This window comes from Puma concolor, chromosome D4 (genome assembly GCF_028749965.1).
Source record: "Puma concolor isolate L17-30 chromosome D4, mPumCon1.1.hap2, whole genome shotgun sequence".
Classification (NCBI taxonomy): Eukaryota; Metazoa; Chordata; class Mammalia; order Carnivora; family Felidae; genus Puma; species Puma concolor.
The window spans coordinates 2,056,794-2,083,732 of NC_141679.1; the positions used below are offsets into that span (position 1 = coordinate 2,056,794).

Genomic DNA, 26,939 nt, shown 5'->3' on the forward strand with positions numbered 1-26,939 from the left:
AATCCCTGATTTCAAAATATATTACAATGCTACAGCAATTAAAACATAACAGTACTGGCTAAAAGACAGACATAGGCCAATGTAACAGAATAGAGAACCCAGAAAGAAACCCATGCATATACAATAAACAGATCTTTAACAAAGGTGCCAAGAACATACAATTGGAAAGGCATAGTCTCCTTAATAAATGGTGTTGGAAAAATTGTATATTCACGTACAAAAGAACAAAGTTGAACCCTAATATTACACATACGCAAAAATCAACTCTAAATGGACTAAAGGCTTGAAAAACATTAAGATCTGAAACTGTAAAACTACTAGAAGAAAACACAAGGAAAGTTTCATAACATCAGTCTTGGCAGTGAGTTCTTGAATATGAAACCTAAAGCAGAGTAACAAAAGCAAAAATAGACAAATGTGATTACATCAAAATAAAAAAAGATTCTGCACAGCAAAAGAAACAACATAAGGAAAAGGCAAACTGACAGACGGGGAGAAAATATTTGCAAATAATCTATCTGGTAAGGGATTAATATCCAAAATATAGAAGAAACTACAACTCTCAATAGCAAAAAGTCAAATACCCCAATTTAGAAACGGACAAAGGATTTTAATAGATATTTCTCCAAAGAAGACATACAAATGGCTAAGAGGTATATGAAACTGTGGTGCAACATCACTAATCAACAGGAAACTGCAAATCAAAACCACAATAGGATCATTTCATCCCTGTTAGGATGGCCATTATTTTTTAAAAAGTTCAAAGACAAGTCTTGACTTGAATGTGGACAAACTGGAACACCTGTGCACTGTTGGTGAAACTGTAAAGTGGTTCTGCCAATACAGAAAACAGCATGGAAGCCGCTCAAAAAATTAAAAATGGAACTATCATATGATCCAGCAATCCTACTTGTGCGTATTTATCCAAAAGAATTAAAATCAAGACAGCAAAGTGATATTTGCACTTCTATGTTCATTGCAGCATTATTCACAATAGCCTAAATGTGGAAGCAATCTAAACATCCACTGATGAATAAATGAAGAAAAAGTACATATACAATGGAATACCATTCAGCTTAAAAAATAAGCAAATCCTGCTATATGCAAAAATATGACAAAATAAGTCAGTTACAGGACAAATACTTTACAATTCTCCTTACATGAAGTACACAAACCAGTGAGGCTTACAGATGAAGGAAGTAGAATGTTCTTTGAATGAGTATGGAGGTAGGAAGATATATACAGACATATTGTTACTGCTCAACAAGCATAATGTTTTAGTTATGCAAGATGAAAAAGTCCTAAAAATATGTACAAATTGTACTTTTAGTTAAGAATATTGTGATGTATACTTAGAAATATATTAACTGGATAGAGTTTATATCATGTGCCCTTACCACAATTTAAACTAAAGTTAAAGGATCCCAATTCAGTGGCTACAGTTCCCACTGTAATTTCTGACCTACAGAGAAGAATGACCATGATGCTCTCCAAGGATTCTCGGGACGTGCTCACAGATTTCTTTCTTAACAGCTGCAGTGAAAGCTGGGCCCTCTGGTCCCTCCTGGGGTGAGACCTAAACAATCTCCCTAAATCTATGAATACTTTACAGTGTATCAAGAAAGCTCTGGCATTTCAACCTCATTTAGCACAGGCCACCTTTTGTTCCATGTTGCAGCCAACCAACCAACCAACCAAATTGTTAGAGCCCGGTCTATCCACTCAATAACTGAGTTTAAAATCTCTTAGTGGGCCTTTACCAATACATTAGGCCTGATACAACGTTATGTTCCTTCTACCATTATCCTACACCATTAATAAAATTTCCAACATACTCCTAAACTTACGTCTGTATATACTGAAACACCCAGTTTTTTGGAGTGTAGTATCCCCCTCCTCCGAGTCACATTTTTGACCTCACCCTGTGGCCTGCTGAAACTGAAGTCTAATTCAAGTCCATAAACAAGGACAGTGGTGGGGGTGAATTGTGAAAAAAATCAGCAGTATCTTGTGAGATAACTTCCTTAGAGAAAGACATTACAGTTTATTCATGCAAAGCAGGATTAATCTCAGATGGTGACAGAATGGCTATTTCTTTTTTTTTTTTTTAATTTTTTTTTTCAACGTTTATTTATTTTTGGGACAGAGAGAGAGCATGAACGGGGGAGGGGCAGAGAGAGAGGGAGACACAGAATCGGAAACAGGCTCCAGGCTCTGAGCCATCAGCCCAGAGCCCGACGCGGGGCTCGAACTCACGGACCGCGAGATCGTGACCTGGCTGAAGTCGGACGCTTAACCGACTGCGCCACCCAGGCGCCCCCAGAATGGCTATTTCTACTAGCAGAAAAGAGTCAGTGTAGGGGTTCAATGCCTCTAGCTTCATCAGAATCTTTCTGTATGTTTTCACTCCAATTTTCAGGGATCCATTCCTCCTCAATAAATGTCCACATTTTAACAGAACACACCATACAAAGTGAGAAACTCACCCTGCACAGTAATTCAGAATGAGACTCGGTTTTGTTTTCAGAAATGTCAGCTCTTTGGCTACAGGAGATAAATATTTCTTTTAGGGCAGAGATAGATAATTTCAGGTCACTTATGTGTAGTTCTAACTGGGAATTTAAAGCTTTGACTTCATGGTTTTATTTCCTTCCCTTTCTCCAGCACCAGAGCAACCACTAAATTTCATTTTATTTTCCAGTTTAACAAAAGGTCAATCTGAACTGGTTTCTGGGGTTCTGGAATTGATAACCTAACATGAATGGACTCAACTATTCTGTTTTTAGTCATTTTAAAAAGGCACAAACAGGGCACCTGTGGAGCTCAGTCGGTTGAGTGTCCAACTCGGTTTTGGCTTCAGTTGTGATCCCAGGGTTATGGAATCAAGCCCCATGTCTGGCTCTGCACTGACCATGCAGCCTGCTTGGGATTTTCTCTCCCAGTCTCTCTGCCCCTCCCCTGCTCATGCTATAAATACATAAATGAATGAACAAATGAATGAAAAGGCACTAGCAGTCTGTGGCATGATGTGGAAACACGTATATTCAAAATATCACCACTGGATATTCTCAGTGAAATACTTATAGAAAGCAAAATTCAGGGTGACCAGGTGTTCAATACACTTTTGTCAAAGGTTTGAATCTTAAATGTTGTCTGAAAATTTAAAAAATACAAATTTTAGAAAGCATTCAGAAAACAACAGTATGAAGTTCTAGGCCTTGTATCCCCATGCAAACATCAAGTTACTAAAGGACACAGTAAAAACAGCTTTGTGGGAGCCCTAGAAACGATTCAGAGATGTGCAGCAACCAAGTGAACCAAATGAACACCCATGTATCTCTCAACAGTAAACAAAATGTGGTATATACACAGTGGAATATTATTCATCCTTAAAAGAGGAGCAAATTTTGCCATTTGTGGCAACATGGATGAAACTGGAGGACATTATGATAAACGAAATATGCCAGTCACACAGGAATACTATGTGATTCCACTTACATAAGATATTTAACTAAAATAGTTAAATTCAGAGAAACAGACCATACAATAGTGGAAATAAAGTTTCTGTTACAATACATGAATAAGCTCTACAGATTTCCTACACAACATGATGTATACAGTTAACAGTATGTATTATGAACTTCAAAAAATTTTAGAGGCTAGATCTCATGTTAAGTGTTCTTAACACCAAACAGACACACAAGTATACTTTAGGAGCTATTGTATAGGGCTATTACTTTGACTCAAGTGATGATACCATGTGTGCAGGTCCAAATGAATCAAACTGTATATATAAAGCTAATATTTTTTAATGGAAAGGAGTGACATAAGCAAGATGACAAACAAGGAATCTCCAGGCCCTTGTTCCCACAGAAAACATCAAGTAGATAACGACTGAGTAAAACAGCTTTGTGGGAGCTCCAGAGATCAGTCAATGATCTGAAGCAACCAAGTGAACACCCATTCAAGAGAGAGCCACACTCAAGAGGACAGGAAATTTCACATTATTTTTGCTCACTCTTGTCCTAGCTCATTCTGGTGAGATATGGTGCAGTAGGGTGATGCCAACCAATACTGTTTCACCCTTGGCAGAAAAGAGTGCTGCTTGACTGCAATGTTTGACTTGTCAGAAGCTGTCTGAGACACTAATTTGTGTCTCACATGACTTGGAGCTGAGATAGAAATGACATGATATTTTAGCAGATTAGTGGCTGTGAAAGCAGTGATGGATGCCATGGCACATGAAAACTTTATGATAACTTAAGATTTGCACACACCTGGAGGTCAGAGATTAGTGATAGATACAACATCTAGGGCTCAAGGATCCAGCAGAGATTCTTAGGGAAATTAAGACTTTTAGAACCAGCTGTGGATGCAGAATAATTGAGAAGGAAAGAATATACACAGGCTGAGGGAAGACACATCCTCAGAAGGAAGCTGAGAAGAACTCAAGTCTTTATGCTAGATGATAGTGAAGGTTTTCCTCTGTATATGTATCTATCTAGTCTGTAAAAACTAGGTGAGGTGGCTGGTTTTCAAATATCCAGGTTTTGACAATGCTCACAAAACTAGAAAGAAAGAAGAAAATGAAGCCCAAATAAACACAATAAATCTCATTCCTAAAGAAATACAGGCTTTGGACTGACTAGAGGAACACGTTAAAACAACTATCTTAAATATGCTCAAGGAACAGGAGAACACAAATAATGAACTAAAGAAAACGAGTAAGATAATATATGAGCAAAATGAGAATATCAACAAAAAGACTTTATAAAAAAGAACTAACCAGAAGCCTAGAACTAAAAATTGTAACTGAATTGAAAATTTCATAAAAGGGGTTAAAACACAGATTTGAACAGGCAGAGGAAAGCACCAACAAACTTGAAGACAGTGATATGAAGTGATCAATTCTCAGAGTAAAAAGGAAAAAAGAATAGAGAAATGTAAACAGAATCTAAGGGAATTATAGTTATCCATCTTACAAATATATGTATTATGTGAGTCCAGAAAGAATAAAAAGAGTGAGAGAAAGAGCCAGAGAGCTTATCTGAAAAAAACAAAAACTTCCCTAGTTTTGTAAATACATAGATATAAAAATACAAGTTAAACAAAGCCCAAATAAGATAAAGTCAGAGACTCACGTTGAGACACATTATGATCAAACTGATATTTCACCTTAAGAAAGTAGAATAAGCTAAACTCAAAACTAGTATATGACAATAATAAACACAGATAAAGAATATGCACAGATATAAAGAACAGAAAAGTAGACAATGAAACCAAGAGTTGCCTTTTTCAAAAAATCAATAGGTATATATCACCAAGATGGTGACATAAGAAGCTCCTGGATCTTTTTTTTTTTTTTTAACGTTTATTTATTTTTGGGACAGAGAGAGACAGAGCATGAACGGGGGAGGGGCAGAGAGAGAGGGAGACACAGAATCGGAAACAGGCTCCAGGCTCTGAGCCATCAGCCCAGAGCCCGACGCGGGGCTCGAACTCACGGACCGCGAGATCGTGACCTGGCTGAAGTCGGACGCTTAACTGACTGCGCCACCCAGGCGCCCCAAGAAGTTCCTGAATCTTCTATAGATGAACTGAATATACAACTACACAAAAGTTAATTCCTTCAAAGAGAAACCCATAAATTAGTTGAGTAACTCCTACATACTAGGTGACAAAGAAAATACCCACATCAAATTGGATAGGAAAGGCTGTGACACACTCTTACCATAACCCTACCTTGGCCTATTGCTTTTTAATCAGTAGGGAACCCCCAACTCCTATTTCTCCCTGAGGAGACAAGGGTTTAGACCACATGTCTAGTGCCCCAACTTTTGAGAATGCCACCTGAGGGACATAGATCTATCTAAATCACCTAGCACTGAGAGCCGGTGGGTCTTGGATTCACAAGTTCCACAGAAGTATAGCAAACAGGGAAGCAGCTGTTGCCAGGTACATGAACACTCCCCCTAGCTATCCCTTTGGGCTCAGCACAGAGAGAGCAGACAAACATCTCTATCTCCCAAGTTTTCACTGAAGAAGACTGGCCTGCATACATTCCCAGTTGCTGCCTGAATATTCAGCTTCTAATCAGCTTGAATTTTAGAGCTGACTGTGATCTTCTCTGGAGCCCAGAAGAGCCACGGGGCTCTTCTCCTGCCCTCTTTTTCCAGCTTGCTGAAACAATATAACTAAGTCACTTGCATATCCTTGAAAGCAGCTTGCCTACCCACCTAATAGCCCAAATTTTATAACTTCCACTTGAGGGGTGAAGGATCAAAGCAACTATCTCTGAAAGCCAATAGGGCATGCACTGATGAGTCTCATGGGACTATAGCAAACAAGCATTTTTTAAATGGGCTTACAAGGATTTCCTGTATCTGTGCACCCAGATTCAGCACAGTGGGTGTAGGTAAAAATGCCCATTTCCCAGTTACCACCTGGAAGAAATAGGAGTGCATATCTGCCTAGATGCTGCCTAAGATTCTGGCTTCTAATTAGCCTACATGTGGTAGCTGACTGGGATCCTCCTGATACCCTGATAAAGCACAGGGAGGGGACACTTTAAACGGTAAAATCAAATCTGCAGTTTTTTTCTTGAAAGGAGCTTGTCCACATATCTAGCATCACAACTCTTTCAGCTGCCATTCCAGGGACTGGAGCCCAAATCACCATCTCTATGTAATGATGAAATGTGGTAGTCCCTGGGACAATTGAAAAAAAGGTGGAGGTTGTATTTGGGTGCAAAAGTATTCACAGCAATGCATAATTTCCCTTGTTTCAGTACAGAATATGTAAGCAAAAAACCCATCTCCTGGTTTCTCCCCAACAGAGGCTAGATCGTATATTCAATATCCTGACTTTCCCACTTGCTGCTTGATGACTGGCCTTCCAACTAGCCTAAGGGAGCTGGAAGGAGTAGGCAACTAATAGTTTATCGGGAACCTGAAAGGCAAGTGGCCATTTCCCATGCCTTTGGGAAACTGATGGCTCTTGGCATACCCTCAACCACAGGGAGCCACCAAGAACAAAGACAGGAACTGGAACAATCACAAAGGTTTAAGAGACCAGAGGAGCTCAGGCCAGGTTGACTGATGAGCTTCTCCTGCACAAGGCCAATCACTCAACTGTGAGACAAAACACACACCGACAGTCAAGTGAAGAAATGGGAATATGTTCCAAACAAAGCAAGGAGATAAATCTCTAGAAACTGACTTAATGAAATGGGAGATAAGTGACTTACCCAACAGAGAGTTCAAGACAATGACGATAAACGGACTTCACGCTGTATTACAAAGCTGCAATCACCAAGACAGTATGGTACTGGCACAAGAACAGACACTCAGATCAATGGAACAGAAGACAGAACCCAGAAATGGACCCACAAACATATGGCCAACCAATCTTTGACAAAGCAGGAAAGAATATCCAATGGAATAAAGACAGTCTTTTTAGCAAGTGGTGCTGAGAAAACTGGACAGTGACATGCAGAAAAATGAATCTGGATGTCTTTCTTACACCATACACAAAAATAAACTCAAAATGGATGACGACCTAAAGGTAAGACAGGAAGCCATCAAAACCCTTGAGGAGAAAGCAGTCAAAAATCTCTTTGACCTTGGCCGCAGCAACTTCTTACTCAACACGTCTCTGGAGGCGAGGGAAACAAAAGCAAAAATGAACTACTGGGACCTCATCAAAATAAAAAGCTTCTGCACAGCAAAGGAAACGATCAGCAAAACTAAACGGCAACCAACGTAATGGGAGAAGATATTTGCAAACGACGTATCGGATAAAGGGTTAATATCCAAAATCTATAAAGAAATTATCAAACGCAACACCCAAAAAACAAATAATCCAGTGAAGAAATGGGCAGAAGACATGAACACACACTTCTCCAAAGAAGACATCCAGATGGCCAACTGATACATGAAAAAATGCTCAGCATCACTCATCATCAGGGAAACACAAATCAAAACCACAATGAGATACCACCTCACACCTGTCAGAATGGCTAACATTAACAACTCAGGCAACACCAGATGTTGGCAAGGATGCACAGAAAGAGGATCTCTTTTGCACTGCTGGTGAGAATGCAAACTGGTGTACCCACTCTGGAAAACAGTATGGAGGTTCCTCAAAAAATTAAAAATAGAACTACCCTACGACCCAGCAATTGCACTACTTGGTATTTATCCAACAGGTACAGGTATGCTGTTTTGAAGGGGCACCTGCACCCCCATGTTCATAGCAGCACTATCAACAAGAGCCAAAGTATGGAAAGAGCCCAATGTCCAACAATGGATGAATGGATAAAGAAGATTTGGTATATATATATATATATATATATATATATATATATATATATATATATATATATATATATAATGGAGCATCATTCAGCAATCAAAAAGAATGAAATCTTGCCATTCGCAACTATGTGGATGGAGCTAGAGGGTATTATGCTAAGCGAAATTACTCAGTCAGAGAAAGACAAATATCATATGACTTCACTCATATGAGGACTTTAAGATACAAAACAGATGAACAGAAGGGAAGGGCAGCAAAAATAATATAAAAACAGGGAGGGGGACAAAAACATAAGAGACTCTTAAATATGGAGAACAGTTACTGGAGGGGGTGTGGGAGGGGATGGGATAAATGCATTAGGGGCATTAGGGAATCTACTCCTGAAATCATTGTTGCACTATATGCTAACTGACGTGGATGTAAATTAAAAAAATAAACTCCTTCCGACCTCTTTATCATCTTTTTAAAAAATTTTTATTTATTTTTATTTTTTTAATGTTTATTTATCTTAGAGAGAGAGAGAGACAAGAGTGTGAGTGAGGGAGGGGTAGAGAGAGAGGGAGACACAGAATCTGAAGTAGGCTCTGAGCTCTGTGCTGTCAGCACAGAGCCCAACGCGGGGCTCAAACTCATGAACTGTGATATCATGACCTGAGCCAAAGTCAGACGCTTAACAGACTGAGCCACCCAGGCACCCCCATCATCCTTTCTTGATAAAAAGCCTCAAGAATGTAGGGATAGAAAGAACATACCTTACGATCATAAAAGCCACATATGAAAGGCCCACAGCTAATATCATTCTCAATGCGGAAAAACTGAGAGCCTTCCTTCTAAAATCAGGAACACAACACGGATGGCCACTCCCACCACTGTTGTCAGTATCATACTGAAAGTCCTAGTCTCAGCAATCAAACAAAAATAAACAAAAGTCATCCAAACTGGCAAGGAGTAAGTCAAACTCTCGCTCTTCTCAGATGACGTGACACTATGGAAAACCCAAAAGATTCCACCAAAAAACTGGTAGAAATGATATGTGAATTCAGCAAAGTCACAAAATATAAAATCAACATACAGAAAGCAGTTGCATTTCTATACATCAACAATGAAGCAACAGAAAGACAAATTGAGGAATCAATCCTATCTACAATTGCACCAAAACCCGTAAGATACCTAGGAGCAAACCTAATCAAAGAGGTAAAAGGTCTGTATACTGAAAACTATAGAAAGCTTATGAAAGAAATTGAAGACACAAATAAATGGAAAAACATTCCATACTCATGGAATGGAAGAACAAATACTGTTAAAACGTCGATACTATCCAAAGCAATCTACACATTTGGCACAATCCCTATCAAAATACCACCAGCATTCTTCACAGAGCTAGAACAGTCCTAAAACTTGTATGGAACCAGGAAAGACCCCAAATAGCCAAAGTTATGTTGAAAATGAAAACCAAAGCTGGAGGCATCACAATTCCAGACTTCTAGCTGTATTACAAATCTATAATCATCAAGACAGTATGGTATGGACACAAAAACAAACACATAGATCAATGGACCAGAACAGAAAACCCAGAAATGGACCCACAGACATATGGCCAACTAATCCTCAACAAAGCAAGAAAGAAGATCCAATGGGAAAAAGACAGTCTCTTCAACAAATGGTGCTGGGAAAACTGGACAGCAACATGCAGACAACTGAAACTGGAGCACTTTCTTACACTATACACAAAGATAAATTCAAAATGGATGAAAAACCTAAATGTGAGACCAGAAACAATCAAACTCCTACAGGAGAAAATAGACAGCATCCTCTTCGATTATGGCCGCGGGAAATTCTTACTAGACATGTCTCCAGAGCCAAGGGAAGCAAAAGCAAAAATGAACAATTGGGACCTCATCAAGATAAAAGGCTTCTGCACAGCAAAGGAAACAATCAACAAAACTAAAAGGCAGCTATGGAATGGGAGAAGATATATGCAAATCACATCTCAGATAAAGGGTTAGTTTTCAAAATTTATAAGAATTTATAAAGAACTCAACACCCAAAAAACAAATAATGCAGTGAAGAAATGGGCAGAAGACACGAACACTTTTCCAAAGAAGACATCCAGATTGCTAACAGACACACGAAAAGATGCTCAACATCACTCATAATTGGGGAAATACAAATCAAAACCACAATGAGATACCACCACACACCTGTCAGATGGCTAAAATTAACAACTCAGGAAACCACCGATATTGCTGAGGACACAGAAAAAGGGGAACACTTTTCCCTGTTGGTAAGAATGCAAACCGGTGCAGCCACTCTGGAAAACAGTATGGAGGTTTCTCAAAAAATTCAAAACAGAACTATCCTACAATCCAGAAATTGCAGTATTAGGTATTTACCCAAAGGGTACAAAAATGCCGATTCAAAGGGGCACATGCACCCACAATGTTTATAACAGCACTATCAACAATAGCCAAATTATGGGAAGAGTCCCAATGTCTATCAACTGAGGAATGGATAAAGAAAATGTGGTGTATATGTACGTATACATACATACCTACATACATATACGTACACATATATGCACAATGGAATACTACTTGGCAATCAAAGAGAATGAAACCTTCCATTTCCAATAATGTGGATGGAACTAGAGTGTATTATGCTAAGCAAAATAAGTCAGGCAGAGAAAGACAAATATCTATGATTTCACTCCTATGTGGACTTTGAGAAACACAACAGATGAACACAGGGGAAAGGAAGGAAAAATAAGATAAAAACGGGGAGGGGAGGAGACAAACCATAAGAGACTCTAAGTACAGAGAACAGACTGAGGGTTGTTGAAGGGGAGGTGGAGGATGAGCTAAATGGGTGGTGGGTATTAAGGAAGACACTTGTTTGTGATGATCACAGGGTGTCATACACAAGTGAGGGATCACTGGATTCTATTCCTGATACCAAGCCTACATTGTATGCCAATACTTGAATTTAAATAAATAAAAGACAAAAAGAAAAGAAAAAAAAAACAGGAATCTGAAGAGCGCCTGGGGCACACAGTGGGGAGGTTATGTGCTCGTTTTAGAGCACATCTCAGAGAGGCAGCATTCATGGAACATTCTGGGAACAAAGGAACTGGCCAGAGCCATTTCCCTCCTCTACCCCTTAGCAAAAGCACAGGGCAAACTGTAGGAACCAGTGCAGTATCAGCACTCACAACCTAACTTGTTTACACCAAGTCCCACCCCCACACCCTCTGATAGAACCACTCTTCCAGTCAACAGCCTCATTCCCAGCTTGGCAGGCCCCCTCCTCATGAAGACCTGCCCAAACCCCTGCTCACATGTATCTCCCAATCAGGAGGTTTGCAGAGTCTTGGTTCCCATGGCAGTGGCAACAGGTCTCATTCCACAAGCAGACCAGGGAGCACCCAGTTAAAACTCGCCACATTCAAGCCAGGAACCAAACACTGCCCACAGCAGGCAAAGAGAGCTCTGCAAGTAACTGGCCCAAAGAATAAAGCAGCCCGTACTCAACAGCATAGCGCAAACAGCATACCTTAGAGGCACTCCCGGAAGCACCAGGTCCTGGGGAACAGGTGACACTATACTGCAGGGCACTACAGCACCTCTTCTTCATGAGGCCGTTATCCTCAAGAACAGGAGACTCAGCTGACTTGCCTAACAAACAGAAACAGGCACAGAGACATAAGCCAAATGAGGAGACAGAGGAATTTATCCCAAATGAAGCAACAGGACAAGGCCACAGCTGAAGACCTAAGCAAAACAAATATAAGGAACATGCCTGATGGGAGTATTGAAAGCAGTGATCATAAGGATACTTACTGGGCTTGCGAAAAGAGTGGAAGACATGAGTGAGGCCCTTAACACAGATAAGGAGTAACAGAGAGATAAATTGTTCAATAAACAAATGAGAAACACACTTAATAGAATGAATGGCAGGCTGGAAGAAGCAGGGGAACATAATGACCTAGAAGACAGAGTAACAAAAAGTAATCAAACTGAACAAAAGGGAGAAAAAAAGACTTATGCAAAACAAGAAGGCACTCAGGGAACTCAGTGACTCCATCAAGCATAGCAATATTCACATTATAGGCATCCTAGAAGAAAGTAAGGGGACAGAAAATGTATTTGAAGAAATAAAGCTGAACACTTCCCTAATCTGGGAAAGGAAACATATCCAGATGCAGGAGGCACAGGGAACCCCCAACAAAATCAACAAAAGCAGATTCGCTCCAAGATATATAATTGTCAAAATATAGTGATAAAAAGAGATATTTTAAAAACAGCAAGACAAAGGTAGACAGTAACAAACAAGAGAACCCTCATAAGGCTATTAGGGGATTTTTCAGCAGAAACTTTCCAAGCAAGAAGGGAGTCGCATGATATACTCAACGTGTGAATGGGAAAAAATTGTAGCCAAGAATACTCTATCTAGGAAGGCTATCATTCAGAAAGAAGGAAAGATAGAGTTTCCCAGCCAAACAAAAACTAAAGGAGTTCATGACCACTAAACCAGCCCTTCAAGAAATATTAAGGGAACTCTGAGTAGAAAGCAAACAAAAATGACAGTATGGAGTCAGGAAAACACAAAGGAAGTAAAAATAAGTATTTCTGTAAAAAATTAGTCAAAACATTAAAAAAATTTTTTAATGCTTATTTATTTTTGAGAGAGAGAAAGAGAGAACGAGAAGGACAGGGGCAGAGAGAGACGGAGTCACAGAATCTGAAGGAGAGAGAGAGAGAAAGAAAGAGACACAGAACGAGTGGGGTAGGGGCAGAGAGAGGAGTCACAGAATCTGAAGCAGTCTCCAGGCTCCAAACCGCCAGCTCAGAGCCCACTAAAGGGTTCGAACTCATGAGCTGCGAGATCATGACCTGAGCCAAAGTCAGATGCCCAATCGACTAACCCACCCAAGAGTCCCTAAAAAATCAGTCAGTGCGTTTTAACAATATTTTTCTTCCAATCCATGAGCACAGAATGTCTTTGCATTTTTTGTGTCATCTTCAAAATTTATTTCATCAGTGTTTTATAGTTTTCACAGTACAGGTCAAAGTACAGGTCTTTCACCTCTTTGGTAAGATTTACTCCTAGGTATCTTATTAGTTTGGCTACAACTGTAAATGGGACTGTTTTCTTAATTTCTCTTTCTGATGCTTCGTTGTTGGTCGTTGCAAGGAGTATGGCCGGAGTCGCAAAAGATGAGTCTGCAAACAAAGTGCAGTTAAGTGAAGGTCCTCATACTCAAGTCGGAATGAGGCCCTGACTCCACAATGAAGCTTCTTTTTATTAGGATAATCGATAAGGACTACGTGCATAAAGTCAGCTAAGCCAGTGTGTTAATCAATCTAATGGTTTAGTTTTTCAAGGCTGAATTTCGAGTTAATTGGTTTCTATAACACTAGGAAGTGTCAGCTGTGAAGGAGGATCTGGCCCTGGACAATGTTAATGGCTTTAGGCGTTCCTTACTAGTCGCAGCCGTGTTCAGCTGTGTAAACATGTCCTACACAGGTCCTGTAAACAGGTCCTAAGGCCTTGCACCTTCTCCAGCCCTTCCCTTTTGAAGTCTTTTCCTTTGATGCTTCTCTCCTGCATCTCCCACAGTTGGTGTATAGACATGCAACAGATTTTTGCACGTTTATTTTGTATCCTGCAAATTTACTGAATTCATTTATCAGCTGCAGCAGTTTTTCAGTGGAGTCTTTAGGATTTTCTGTATGCAGCATCATGTCATCTGCAAATACTGTTAAAATGTCCATACTACTCAAAGCAATCTATACATTTAATGCAGTCCCTATCAAAATACTAATAGCATTTTTTACGGGACTAGAACAAACAGTCCTAAAATTTGTATCGAACCACAAAACACCCTGAACAGTCAAACCAATCTTGAAAAATAAAAGCAAAGCTGGAGGGCATTGCCAATCTGGACTTTAAGTACTATCAAAAAGCTATAGTAATCAAAACAGTATGGTACTGGCATAAAAAGAGACACATAAACCCAGAAATAAACCCACAACTATACGGTCGATTAATCTTTGACAAAGCAAGAAGGAACATCCGATAGGAAAACACAGTCTCTTCAAACAGTGTTGGGAAAACTGGGCTCAACATGCAAAAGAACGTAACTGGACCATCTTCTTACACCATACATAAAAATGATTTCAAAATGGATTAAAGACCTAAATGTGAGACCTGAAGCCTTAAAAATCCTAGAAGAGAATACAGGCAGTATTTTCTTTGACACAGGCCATAGCAGCTTCTTTCTAGATGTACCTCTTGAGGAAAGGGAAATAAAAGCAAAAGTAAACTACTGGAACTATACCAAAATGAAAATCTTCAGCACAGTGAAGGAAAAAAACCAACAAAACTAAAAGAGAACCTTTAGAAGATATTTGCCTTTCGGCCGGAACCGCCATCTTCCAGTAATTCGCCAACATGACCAACACAAAGGGAAAGAGGAGAGGTACTCGCTATATGTTCTCTAGGCCTTTTAGAAAACATGGAGGTGTTCCTTTGGCAACATACAAGTCAATCTACAAGAAAGGTGATATTGTGGACATCAAGGGAATGGGCACTGTTCAAAAAGGAATGCCCCACAAATGTTACCATGGCAAAACTGGAAGAGTCTACAATATTACCCAGCATGCTGTTGGCACGGTTGTAAACAAACAAGTTAAGGGCAAGATTCTTGCTAAGAGAATTAATGTACATATCGAACACATTAAGCACTCAAAGAGCCGAGACAGCTTCCTGAAGCGTGTGAAGGAAAATGATCAGAAAAAGAAGGAAGCCAAGGAGAAAGGTACGTGGGTTCAACTGAAGCGCCAGCCTGCCCCACCCAGAAAAGCAAACTTTGTGAGAACAATGGAGAGGAGCCTGAGCTGTTGGAGCCCATTCCCTATGAATTCATGGCGTGATAAATGTAAAAAAAATAAAAGACGTCAAGCCTGTCAAAATGTTTCTTTTAGTTGAGTAGCAGCGTGGTATTGTCTTCCCCAAAGAAGTATTTAAAGCAAACTTTATATCCGAATTCACTGGGGGATGGCTTTATTCAAATTTTGTGGGTTTTGAGGCACCTGGATGACTCAGTTAAGCATCCGACTTTGGGTCAGGTCATGATCTTGCAGTCCATGAGTTTGAGCCCCACCTCAGGCTCTGTGCTGACAGCTCAGAGCCCGGATCCTGCTTTGGATTCTGTGTCTCCCTCTCTCTGCCCTCCCCTGCTTGTGCTCTCTGTCTCAAAACTAAACGTTAAAATATGAAGAAAAAAAAGAAGGTATTTGCAAATGACATATCCAATACAGGATTAGCATCCAACACATAAAAAGAATTTATAAAACTCAACACCCAAAAAGCAAATAACCCAAGATACCACCTCATACCTGTCAGAATGGCTAAAATTAACTCAGGAAACAACAGATGTTGGTGAGGATGCAGAAAGAGGACAACACTTTTACACTGTTGATGGGAAAGCAAACTGGAAAACAGTATGGAGGCTCCTCAAAAAATTAAAAACGGAACTACCCTACAACCCAGCAATTGCACTACTAGGTATTTATCCAAAGGACACAAAAATGCTGATTCAAAGGGACACACGCACCCCAATGTTTATAGCTGCATTATCAACAACAGCCAAATTATGGAAAGAGCCCAAATGTCCACTGACTGCTGGATATGGAAGATGTGTATATACACATACACACAATGGAGTATTACTCAGCGATGAAAAAGAATCAAATCTGGACACCTGCAACAACGCTGATGGAACTAGAGTGTATCTGGTAAGTAAATGTCAGGCAGAGAAAGACAAATATCACATGATTTCACTCCTATGTGGAATTTCAGAAACATAACAGATCAACATAGGGGAAGGGAAGGAACAATAGAGGGAGGCAAACCATAGCAGAGAACTGGGGGTTAACAGAGGGGAGCTGGGGGGGGAATGGACTAAATGGGTGATGGGCATTAAGAAGGGTACTTGTTGGGATGAGCACTGGGTGTCATATGTAAGTGATAAATCATACTGGGTTCTACTCCTGAAACCAATACTTCACGGTATGTTAACTACCTTGAATTTAAATAAGTTTAATGTTTAAAAAATGGGCCCAAAACATGAACAGACATTTCTCCAAAGAAATCCAAATAGCCAACGTGAAAAGATGCTCATCATCACTCATCATCAGGGAAATGAAAATGAAATTACAATATCACCTCACACCTGTCAGAATGGCTAAAATCAACAACACAAGAAACAGGTGTTGGCAAGAATGTGGAGACAAAATGGACCCATGTAGTTCAAATTCATGCAGTTCAAGGATGACATGTATACACTACTTACAAGATATTCATTTATATTCAAACCTATATAGACTCAGAGTTAAGGGATGGAAAAGGATACAATACCCCATTCAAACGATTTTAAGTCAAAAACTTTCTGTAGACCATAAAAGGTCTGTATATGATGATTGAAGAGTCCATTTAACGGCAAGATATAACAACCATACGTACACCCAATATCCAAGCACCTAAACATATAAAGTAAATGCTGACGTATTATATTGCACTATAATGATGTTATGGGACTTCAAAAACTCACTTATAATAACATAGAATATCCAGACAGAAAATCAGTAAAGAAACAGTTGACTTGAACAATAGTATAGATCAAATGGACCTTACAGACATACACAGAACTCCTATTCCATCCAACAGCAGCAAAGATTCATTTCTAGTACACAAGCAACGCTTTCCAGGATAAATAATACGTTAAGCCACAAACAGATCTTAAATTAAGAAGATCAAAATTATTCAAAGGATCTTTTCTGACCACAAGGGAATGAAACTAGAAATCACTAGCAGCAAAAACAAACAAACGAACAAAACAAATTCACTAATGTACAAACTAAACAGCCCACTCTTGAACACCCATTTGCTCAAAGAGGAAATCAGAAGGGAATTGAAAAAGTGTATCAAGACAAACTCAAAGAAACACAGCACACCCAAACTCACAGGATGCAGCAAAGGCAGTAAGTACTAAGATGGAAGTTTATAGTCATAAATGCCTAGATCAAAAAAATAAAATAAAAAGGACCTCAAATAAACAACCTACCTTTACACCTCAAGGACCTAAGGAAAAAAAGAAAAAAAATAATCCTCAAGTTGGCAGAAGGAAGGAAATAGTACAGATTAAAACAGAACTATATCAAGTAAAGAACAGAAAAAACAGCAGAAAAAGTTTTAAAAACTAAGTGGTGATTCTTGAAAAGATAAATTCAACACACCCTTAACTACCTTAATTAAGTAAAAAGGACTCGAATCAAGAAAATCAGAAGGGAAAGAGGATGCAATAAAAAGTGATGCCTCAGGGTGCCTGGGTGGCGCAGTCGGTTAAGCATCCGACTTCAGCCAGGTCACGATCTTGCGGTCAGTGAGTTCGAGCCCCGCGTCAGGCTCTGGGCTGATGGCTCAGAGCCTGGAGCCTGTTTCCGATTCTGTGTCTCCCTCTCTCTCTGCCCCTCCCCCGTTCATGCTCTGTCTCTCTCTGTCCAAAAAATAAATAAAAACGTTGAAGAAAAAAAAAATTAAAAAAAAAAAAAGTGATGCCTCTAGTCCTAAGAGAAAAATACACTGCAATTCAGGCCTATCTCAAGAAACAAGAAAAATCCCAAATACAAAATCTAACAGCACACCTAAATGAACTAGAAGCAGAACAACAAAGAAACCCCAAGGCCAGCAGAATAAGAGGAAAAATAAAGATCAGAGCAGAAATAAACAACATAGAATCCAAAAAAATATTGTTTAAATGCCCATACTGCCTAAAGTGCCCTATCGATTTCACGCAATCCCTATTAAAATTCCAACGGAATCTTTACAGAAATAGAAAAACAATCCAAAAATTTATAGGGAACCACAGATCCTGAAGAGCCAAAACAATTTTGAACAAGAGCAAAGCCTGAGGCATCACATTTCCTGATTTCAAAATAGATTACAAAGCTACAATAATCAAAATAATACAGTGTTGCCATATAGACATACAGGTAAATGGACCCAAGAGCCCAGAAATACATCCATCTATAGTGTGATCTTCAAGAAGGATTCCAAGAACTCACAAAGTGGGGAAAGGGTAGGCTCTAATAAATGGTGATGGGAAAACATGCTTAAGAGTGAAACTGGTGCCTTATTCAACTTCCATCACAAAAATCAACTCCAAATGGATAAAAGAGACTTAAGACCTGAAACTACTAGATAAAAACAGAGATTCTGCTGCTGGGATCTACTTTGTGTCTTCAGAGCCTGGCATCCGGATGCATTGATCAGGGTTATGTTTAGTTTGTTGGGAGGGGTTAACAAGCACGACTGATATTCTGGCACATGCAAGGTGCTTCATCATGATTGCCCACCTCTGAACATCAACTGCATCACCTGCCAAAGTGAAACAATTAATGTTTCCACCTAGTGGGGTTTTTATGGATTTGGAATACATGCATGTGAAAGTACTCCACACAGGGCCTTGCACACACTAGAAACTCAAGTGATGCAGGGATGATGCAAATTTGCATTTTCAGTGGAGCCTGATAAACACAGCTGGGCACTCAGTTTGGCTCTGCTCTTTCTTCAACAGTTTAGGACACCAAGAGTTTTGGCTGTCAACATTTGGATAACGGGAAACATGTTGCATTCTAAAAAGGTCACCGTTTATAATTTTACAGCCAGTCTACTGAAGTTCTATGCCATGCCTGCTCCATTGGGAGCCACCCAAGGGAGGAAACAGGTTTCTCTCTCAGGAACGGTCTGGGTCTACTTTTCTCCTAGCAGAGTCCATCCAAGAGGTCAGTCCTGCCAGCACATTCTGGAGAGGACTGGTCATGTCTGACTTCCTGGAGGGCAAGTCCTGACCTACCAGCCACCCCACTGAGGACAGGACTCCTGGGGGACTCAGCCCCATTCTGCATCCAGCCACCAGCAGAAGTGATATTCCCAGACCAATCCAGGTGAAAATGAGAAGACTGCTGACAATTCCAGGGGAATGGCTGCCCTAGAGAAGAGACAGGATGACGGCAAGCCACAGGAGGTCACAACAAACAACGGTCAGTACACATGGGGGAGACTTACAGCCACCAATACAGCCCCATATCCCACTCCCAGGCCAACAGACACTCCACCCAGTCACAGTGATCTGTGCCACCATCAAACAGGCCCACAGAGCTCCACACATCCTCAAACACACAAACCCTCTACCTATCCGGTGCCTGGTTGTGTACCCAGAACCCTCATACCCCAAATATACATAAACCCCCAGCCCCACTAAAATTACAGCTATGGTCTTCAACAAAATAATGCACTCCCAGGGAACCTGGGTGGCTCAGTCAGTTAAGCATCCGACTTCGGCTCAGGTCGTGATCCTGCAGTCCATGGGATCAAGCCCTGCGTCGGACTCTTTGTTGACAACTCAGAGCCTGGAGGCTGCTCGGGTTCTGTGTCTCCCTCTCTGTCTGTCCCTCTCCCTCTCACACTCTGCCTCCTTCTGTCTCTCTCAAAAACAAACATACATTTAAAAATTTTTAATTAGAAAAATGCACTTCCAACCATCCCCGTATCCCCCAAAAATCCACTCAACCTCATAAAACCCCCAATGCAATGCCCACAAACCCCCCAACAATAACTGAATACATTAAAACCAAACTCACATACTCCTTAATGTTAGACACAATCCTCTAATCCCACATATACCACACACAGTCCCCTAGAGCTGTGAACATCCACACAGGCATGCCTTCAAAACTCAAATACATAAATACCCTCAGACAGACACAGACAGGGTTTCCTACCTTCTCCTAAATGGTCACTCCCCCCAAAAAACAATGACCTTACCACCCTGATACAAACGTACACCCATCTCCCTCTTGAGAACCTACAAATACCATGTCTACACCCCTCAATTCTGCACACACAACTCAAAACACCCCAATACACTAACAACCCCGATCTCCCACATCCCTCCACTCCCTAAATTCCTACCCTGACAGGATGCATGAATACAGGTAGAACACTGATATTGCAAATACACACAAAACCAACACATGAAGCATTAAAATGCATAACTCTACCTCTTCTGAAACGCACATACACATATTCACCAGTCTCAAAATGCACACAACCAGCCACACCACCCAGCCAAACCACACGCACCCACACCCACCCACACACCATTCCACACCACCTGTATACACACAGCTCTCCTTCCCCCCCGCCAAATCACACATACACAATCCCTACACATCCTTAAAATTACCCCAACCTATCCCATACCCCCATATACCCACAAGTTATTCCACAACCTTCTTTGTCCTGATTCACATTGCTTCTCCCCAGCCTCCTTCCAAACACAACACACACACACATACAACAGTCCCCTCAACCGCTGTCCCAACCCGAGGCCTCCAGAAGAAAAAAGTACTGAATATATAGAACCAACCCCTTAAACCTCTCAAAATACACAGGAACCCTTCAAAATTCCTCAAACACACTATGGACCCCTTACAAATAGAAACATACACATACGTGACCTTTCATGTCCCAAGTGCACACGCACCCAGACACATACATAAGCGATCCCCAATCCTCAAATGTATATATTAGATTACTCACTATGATTTCACTCATACGTGGAATTTAAGAAGCAAAACAGATGAACATATGGGAGGGGGGAAAATACACAGGGAGGCAAACCATAAGAGACTCTTAAACACAGAGAACCAACCTGAGGGTTGACGGGGGTGGGGTAAATGGGTGATGAGTATTAAGGAGGGCACTCTGGATAAGCCCTGGGTGTTAGACATAAGGGATGAATCACTGAATTCTACTCCTGAAACCAATATTGCACTGCATGTTAACTAGCTAGAATTTAAGTAAGTTTTTAAAGAAAAAGATGACTCACTATACCCTGAATTCACACACAGAACTCAACCTGTACTATATACACTCAACACACCACACAAACTTCCTGCAAACACCCTGAATATTCACAGGAATTCACACAACCCCAGCGCATACACACCCTCACGTCACTGGCACACACGCGTACAGAGCTCCAGTCTCACAATGAGAAAACCGCCCTCATGAGGGGCTGCCCGCGTGTCTACAGCAGGACAGCCTGCTCACACCCAGTCTGGACATTTCGATAAGGGCCTGAGCTTAGACTTCCCACCCCAAGCTCCCACTCTGCTTTTCCTAGGGCACCTTGGAAAGTAACCCTCCAGAGCTGAGCCCGTGAAAAGCGAGCAACCTCCACCCCAACCACCTGGCAGTACTAGGTGCTTGCTACCCTGCACTCTACGTCTGCTGGCTGTGACCCAAGATGGACAACTGCCCTTCCCCTGGCTCACTGCACGCCCGTTACAGGGACCTGGAAGTAAATCTTGTGACTCTCCTTCCTTGGAGGGAGGGGGGGTGTACTGAAACTGTGCGTTCGATCAAACCACCGTGTGCTTTTCACTTCCCCACGGTGTTGCTCAGGTGCTGAGGGAGCTCCCTGCTGAGGCTGCGTGGGTATGACCTGCTGACGGAGGTCTTTTTTTTTTTTTTCAACGTTTATTTATTTTTGGGACAGAGAGAGACAGAGCATGAACGGGGGAGGGGCAGAGAGAGAGGGAGACACAGAATCGGAAACAGGCTCCAGGCTCTGAGCCATCAGCCCAGAGCCTGACGCGGGGCTCGAACTCCCGGACCGCGAGATCGTGACCTGGCTGAAGTCGGACGCTTAACGGACTGCGCCACCCAGGCGCCCCTGAAGGAGGTCTTAATACAAGACTGGTTCTTAATACAATCTACCAGCTCGGGACTCCCAACAATCCTCAGCACAACATGCAAGGGCCATCCAACCCCCCACCCACCCCCCCGCCCAGACACAAGCGCAAACCTACACACTCCCCAACTTCACACACAAAAACTCCATGCTCGTACAAACATTCACGATATTCACAATGCCGATGCGCACTTACACAGTTTCCACCACCTTGAAGACACTCACACACTCAGAATCTACATATAGAAACTGCGATGGGGAGGAGTTTGGTGACAATGGCAAGTATCACCTGCACCTCTTTTCAGGGAAGGCCCTGTGTCCCCCGCTGGCAAGGGTGCCTTCGGGAGGCAGTGTCGACTCCCGGCTCCTTCAGGGACTGCCCAGCTACACACGGTGGCCTCACCACGGGGCATCCCCTTTCCAGGAAGGCATATGTCCCACGGGTTGATGGCGGCCTGGCCGGATTTCTCCAACTGAGGACAGACAACTCTGAAAGAGAGTTCGGTGGGGGAAGCACAGGCTGTGTTGGAGTCTGGGGGAGACATCAATGGGTCCAATTCTGCTTTCTGTTTCTTCCCTCACAGGTGCTGTTTAGTAAACATCCTGTTCCCTAAACTCCGTGTTCAGGTCTGTTTTCTGAAGAATCCAAGCTACAAGAAGTATTTACCAAGCACGGTAAAGACTCCTCTTCTGGCTCTTACTTTCCAGTGGAGAAAACAGATGCTAAACACAGAGCTGCATCACGGACACGGACACGGACACACACACACGCACAGCATTAGCCAATGTCCAGTCAGCACTTTGACCAAAAACTCTGATCTCTGCACATGGGAGGAGGAGAGGCTACAAGCACCGATATACAACTTATTAAAAACCGGTTACTGTTTCTAATTTTGTTTCTGGGGCGCTCCCAAGGAAGAGGCCTTGAGCTTCCTTAAACGCTGCATTTCTAACCAGGGTGCACCATGGACACGTTTGTCGTTTAAAGCGTGAGTGAGCCTCGGGAAGGAGCTAGACCGCTGACCTCCAAGCTGACATTCTCTCAGGGTCCCTAACCAGGAGCAGCCACAGGAGCAGGGTCTGGCGGAGGGATGAGGGTGGCGGAATTCATCCCCTGACTTGCTCCCTCCTCCTCTCCCAGCAGAGGCAAAGCCTGCCTCCAGCCCCGTCCTGATTCCCATCCTCTCCCTGCTCTGTTCCTAGTCCCACTGACCCCGCTCTGCTTTTCCCAGTCTCTGCAGGCTGTAAGCCCTTGGACGCGCAGCTCCTACAGCAGACATCAGAGCAGCCTCCTTTCTGGAGCCACCTTTTGGCTGTCCTCAGACCCACTCCTGTGCTGCTGCAGGGCTCCTGAGCCCCCAAAGCCCAGTGTGGATGAGAGCGTTCAGCTCCTTTATCCCCACCAACTGCTGCGAAGTAGAAGGGGTGGGAGCTCCTAATGGCCTGGCCAAAGGGGCCGCTCCGTGCGGAACAGAGGATCCCTTCTGCCCAGGGAGAGATGGGGGAACACAGGGTACGTGCCGTAACGTACACTGCAAAACACCAGTGGCCCCAGAACAACCAGCTGTGATCGGCCTCAGCCATTCCAGACATTTCCATCCATTCCACGTGAGTGGGGCGTTTTCAGTGCTGGTTTGGGATATCGAGACACTCCTGTTCTTCTCCCCTAAAGCTCAGGGCCTACGTCTTCCCCTACCAAAAACAAAACAAATTAAAGAAACCCAAGAACGTCTACCTTGCATGTGTTACATCGTGTTCTTTTTACAACATAAAATGTTTTAAAAGACAAAAAACAGGCAAAGGTCCATTTTGCCAACAAAACACAATGCAATTAACATACCGTACTGTCCCTTTATTGGGGATAGGTTACAAAGGAGGCAGTGAGAGCCACTAGGAATCCGCTAGTGCTAAGAGAGGTGGTACTGGGGCATTCAAGAAGGTGACGTCGGCACCTTTTGCTGGAGGGAGATCCACCATGAGGGAGAACAGGCCAGTGGGAGACTCCCCATAAGGAAGGCCCAGAAAGGCTTGGGTGGGTCCAAGGGAGAGGGAGGCAGGAGGCAGCTGTGTATGTGGTCAGCTGGTGGCCATATTGATTGAACCCTCTGGTGGGTCTGCAGGTCCATGTGGACGGAGAAAAAGAGCATCAGGTCATCCCATCAGAGAAACATGAAGCTCAGATAAGCTTCCCAGGACTAGGAGCATCCTGAACCTTCAGAAAAGAAAAGAGAGCATACCCTAAAGGGTTCTGGAACATCACAGCCATACCTACCCAGAGCACAACATCCCAGTCTCTCCGGGTCTCAGCCCCCAGCCCTTCTGCAGGGACAAAGCCTCCCAACTCCAGCCTTGTCAGTTCAATGACACCCCCACCCCGCCCCCAGAGGTCCTGCCAAGCACCGAGGACTCAGGCTTCCACTGAGATGAGCTGGTTGAGAACTAGTGACATGGCTGAGCAGCATGATCGCCAAAATCCCCCACCACCTGGGGCAGCTGCTCTCGCAGATACAGATTTCTACAGACCGTCACCACCTGGAACCCACGTGGAGGGTGTCCTTGCCTACCAGCCATGCCCCAGAAGAGACAGCAGTGCCCGTAGCTGCCCGGCTGACTTGCGGGGGTTGCCCGGGAGAGCAGACCTTCCGACCTCCCGTCCAGGAATCCCCATCACACCAACAACACGCTGGTGAAGGTTCTGCACCGACAGCCATCGATGCCCACCAGGCCATCCCACTTGGGACCCAGATGCCAGGACCGCAGGTGCTGAAGGAGTCTCCACCCACCTAACAGACACCCCCAACCTATCTGCACATCACCAATGTTTACAGGGATGCTTCGGCCCTAACCGGTGGGCCAACCTGATTAGGAGTGACGCAACGGTTCAGAATGACCAGGCTCGGTGCACACGTACAAGGGCCCACAGCTCCGGAGGCTCCACTCACAATTCACAGAGTCACCCCCCCCCACACACACACCCCCAACGATGCCCGAATATGCTTGCTTCACCCATCCATCTATCCATCCATCCATCCATCCATCCATCCATCCATCCACACAGACCGGTGGTGTGCTCCTAAATGCTCAAGAAAATGCTCCCGGAGAAAGGAGGGAAAGGCTTCCTTTGTGGCTTTTACCTAGCATTCGCAGCTTGACTCCTTCAAGCGACCCGCCTGCTGACACTAAACACAGAACTAGGAACAGATGCGCACCACTCACCATCCCGAGTCGGCACAAGTCACTTCCAGCACACCCCAACACTTCACACAAGCCCACATCACGACGGCACATCAAACACCCCCCCCACCCCCGACGCCAGGAACGAGTCACGGACTTGCCCTCTACACACCAACACACACACACAACTCCACTATCCAAAGAGATGCCCTTGGAATGCTCCTAAAACCTTCACGCCTTGCGAACAACTTGGATAATTCCTGTAGCTGGAGAGGGATAGATACACAGCTGCCGACAATCAGGAAAAGAAACTGAACCATGAACCACGTGGTCCTCCGACGCTGTCCGAGTAACACACAGCACGCCACACACCGAAACTAACACACGCAGGCGCCGGTCCAAGCCCTGCCCCCATGCACATGCGCCTAATCCTTCCAAGTCTGCCGCGACTCGCACCAGCCCCCGAGTCGGAGGGGGAAACAATCGCACGTGCCACGTTCCCCAAAGTCCCGACAGCTAACCGCCGACTCCCCGAGGAGCTAGGCACTCCCCGTCCACACACGCCTCTCCGCCCGCGCTCACACACGGGCTTGGCCCCTTCATCACAAACGCCCCGAGACCGCACTACCCCACACGTGCGAACACACGTGCCACACTCCCAGCGGACAAGCTCCTGCGGCCCCACCTGTGCTCCGCTGGCCTGGCGGCCCCGCGCCCTCGGAGGGGAACCGCGACGGCCCCTCGCCCACCGCACCCTCCAGGCCCCCGAAGCACGCCCGCCGGGACGCACATCCAGACGCGCGGCGCCCGGGACCCCGCTGCCCACGCCGACACGCCCAAGAACCCGCTTCAGAACCGCCGGGTCGGGACGCCGGGGTGCGGACCCCAGACCCGCAGCTGCCCCCCGGGACCAAGTTGCCGAAGCCGACACGCCCAAGAACCCGTTTCAGAACCACTGGGTCGAGACGCCGAGGCGATGACCCCAGACGTACAGCCGCCCGGGACCACAATGCCGACACCGACTCCCAAGAACCCACCTCAGAACCAATTGGTCGAGACGCCGTGGCGCAGACCCCAGACCCACCGGCCGTCCGGGACCCCGGTGCCGACGCTGAAATGCCCAAGAACCCGCCTCAGAACCACTGGGTCGAGACGCCGCGGCGCAGACCCCAGACCCAATGCCGCCCCGGACCCCGCTGCGGACGCCGACTCCCAAGAACCGGTCTCAGCCCCGCACGGTCCACACCCGCACACCGCCCGAAACACTCGCGCGTCAGCTCACCGTCGCGGCGGCGGTCGCCGAGCGTCCACGCGGCCGGTTGCTACGTGACACGCGCGCGCACAAGCTAAGGCCTAAACACGGCCACCGCGGCTACGCCTGAGCGACTAAGGGCGCGCGACCCTGGCCTCGACTTGACGTCACGGGGGCACGAGGCCGCCAGGCAGGGCACCGCCTCCAGCCGGGAGGGCCGTTGAGCCCCGCCCCCACGCGCGCGCGCGCGCTCCCCGGCGCACCGCCTCAACGGACGCGGCGGGCCCTGGGGGGCGGGTCCAGGAACGCTGCAGCCCCGCCCCCCTGGGCGTGCGCGGGCGGGCAAAGGACACGCAGGGACGCGCCTGGAGGTCCCTGCGG

The 26,939-nt window shown here is 44.2% G+C and overlaps 1 long non-coding RNA gene and 1 pseudogene across 1 annotated transcript in view; one reads left to right on the plus strand and one right to left on the minus strand.

Annotated features, from left to right (window-relative positions):
• Positions 1–12,079, minus strand: part of LOC147574643 (uncharacterized) — a 65,230-nt gene extending 53,151 nt beyond the window's left edge. The window contains exon 1 of the long non-coding RNA XR_015243372.1: positions 11,863–12,079. This is a non-coding gene — a long non-coding RNA (uncharacterized LOC147574643). The remainder of the gene's footprint in view (positions 1–11,862) is intronic.
• Positions 12,080–14,030: 1,951 nt separating this feature from the next.
• Positions 14,031–15,284, plus strand: LOC147574644 (large ribosomal subunit protein eL21 pseudogene; annotated as a pseudogene).
• Positions 15,285–26,939: the final 11,655 nt, after the last annotated feature.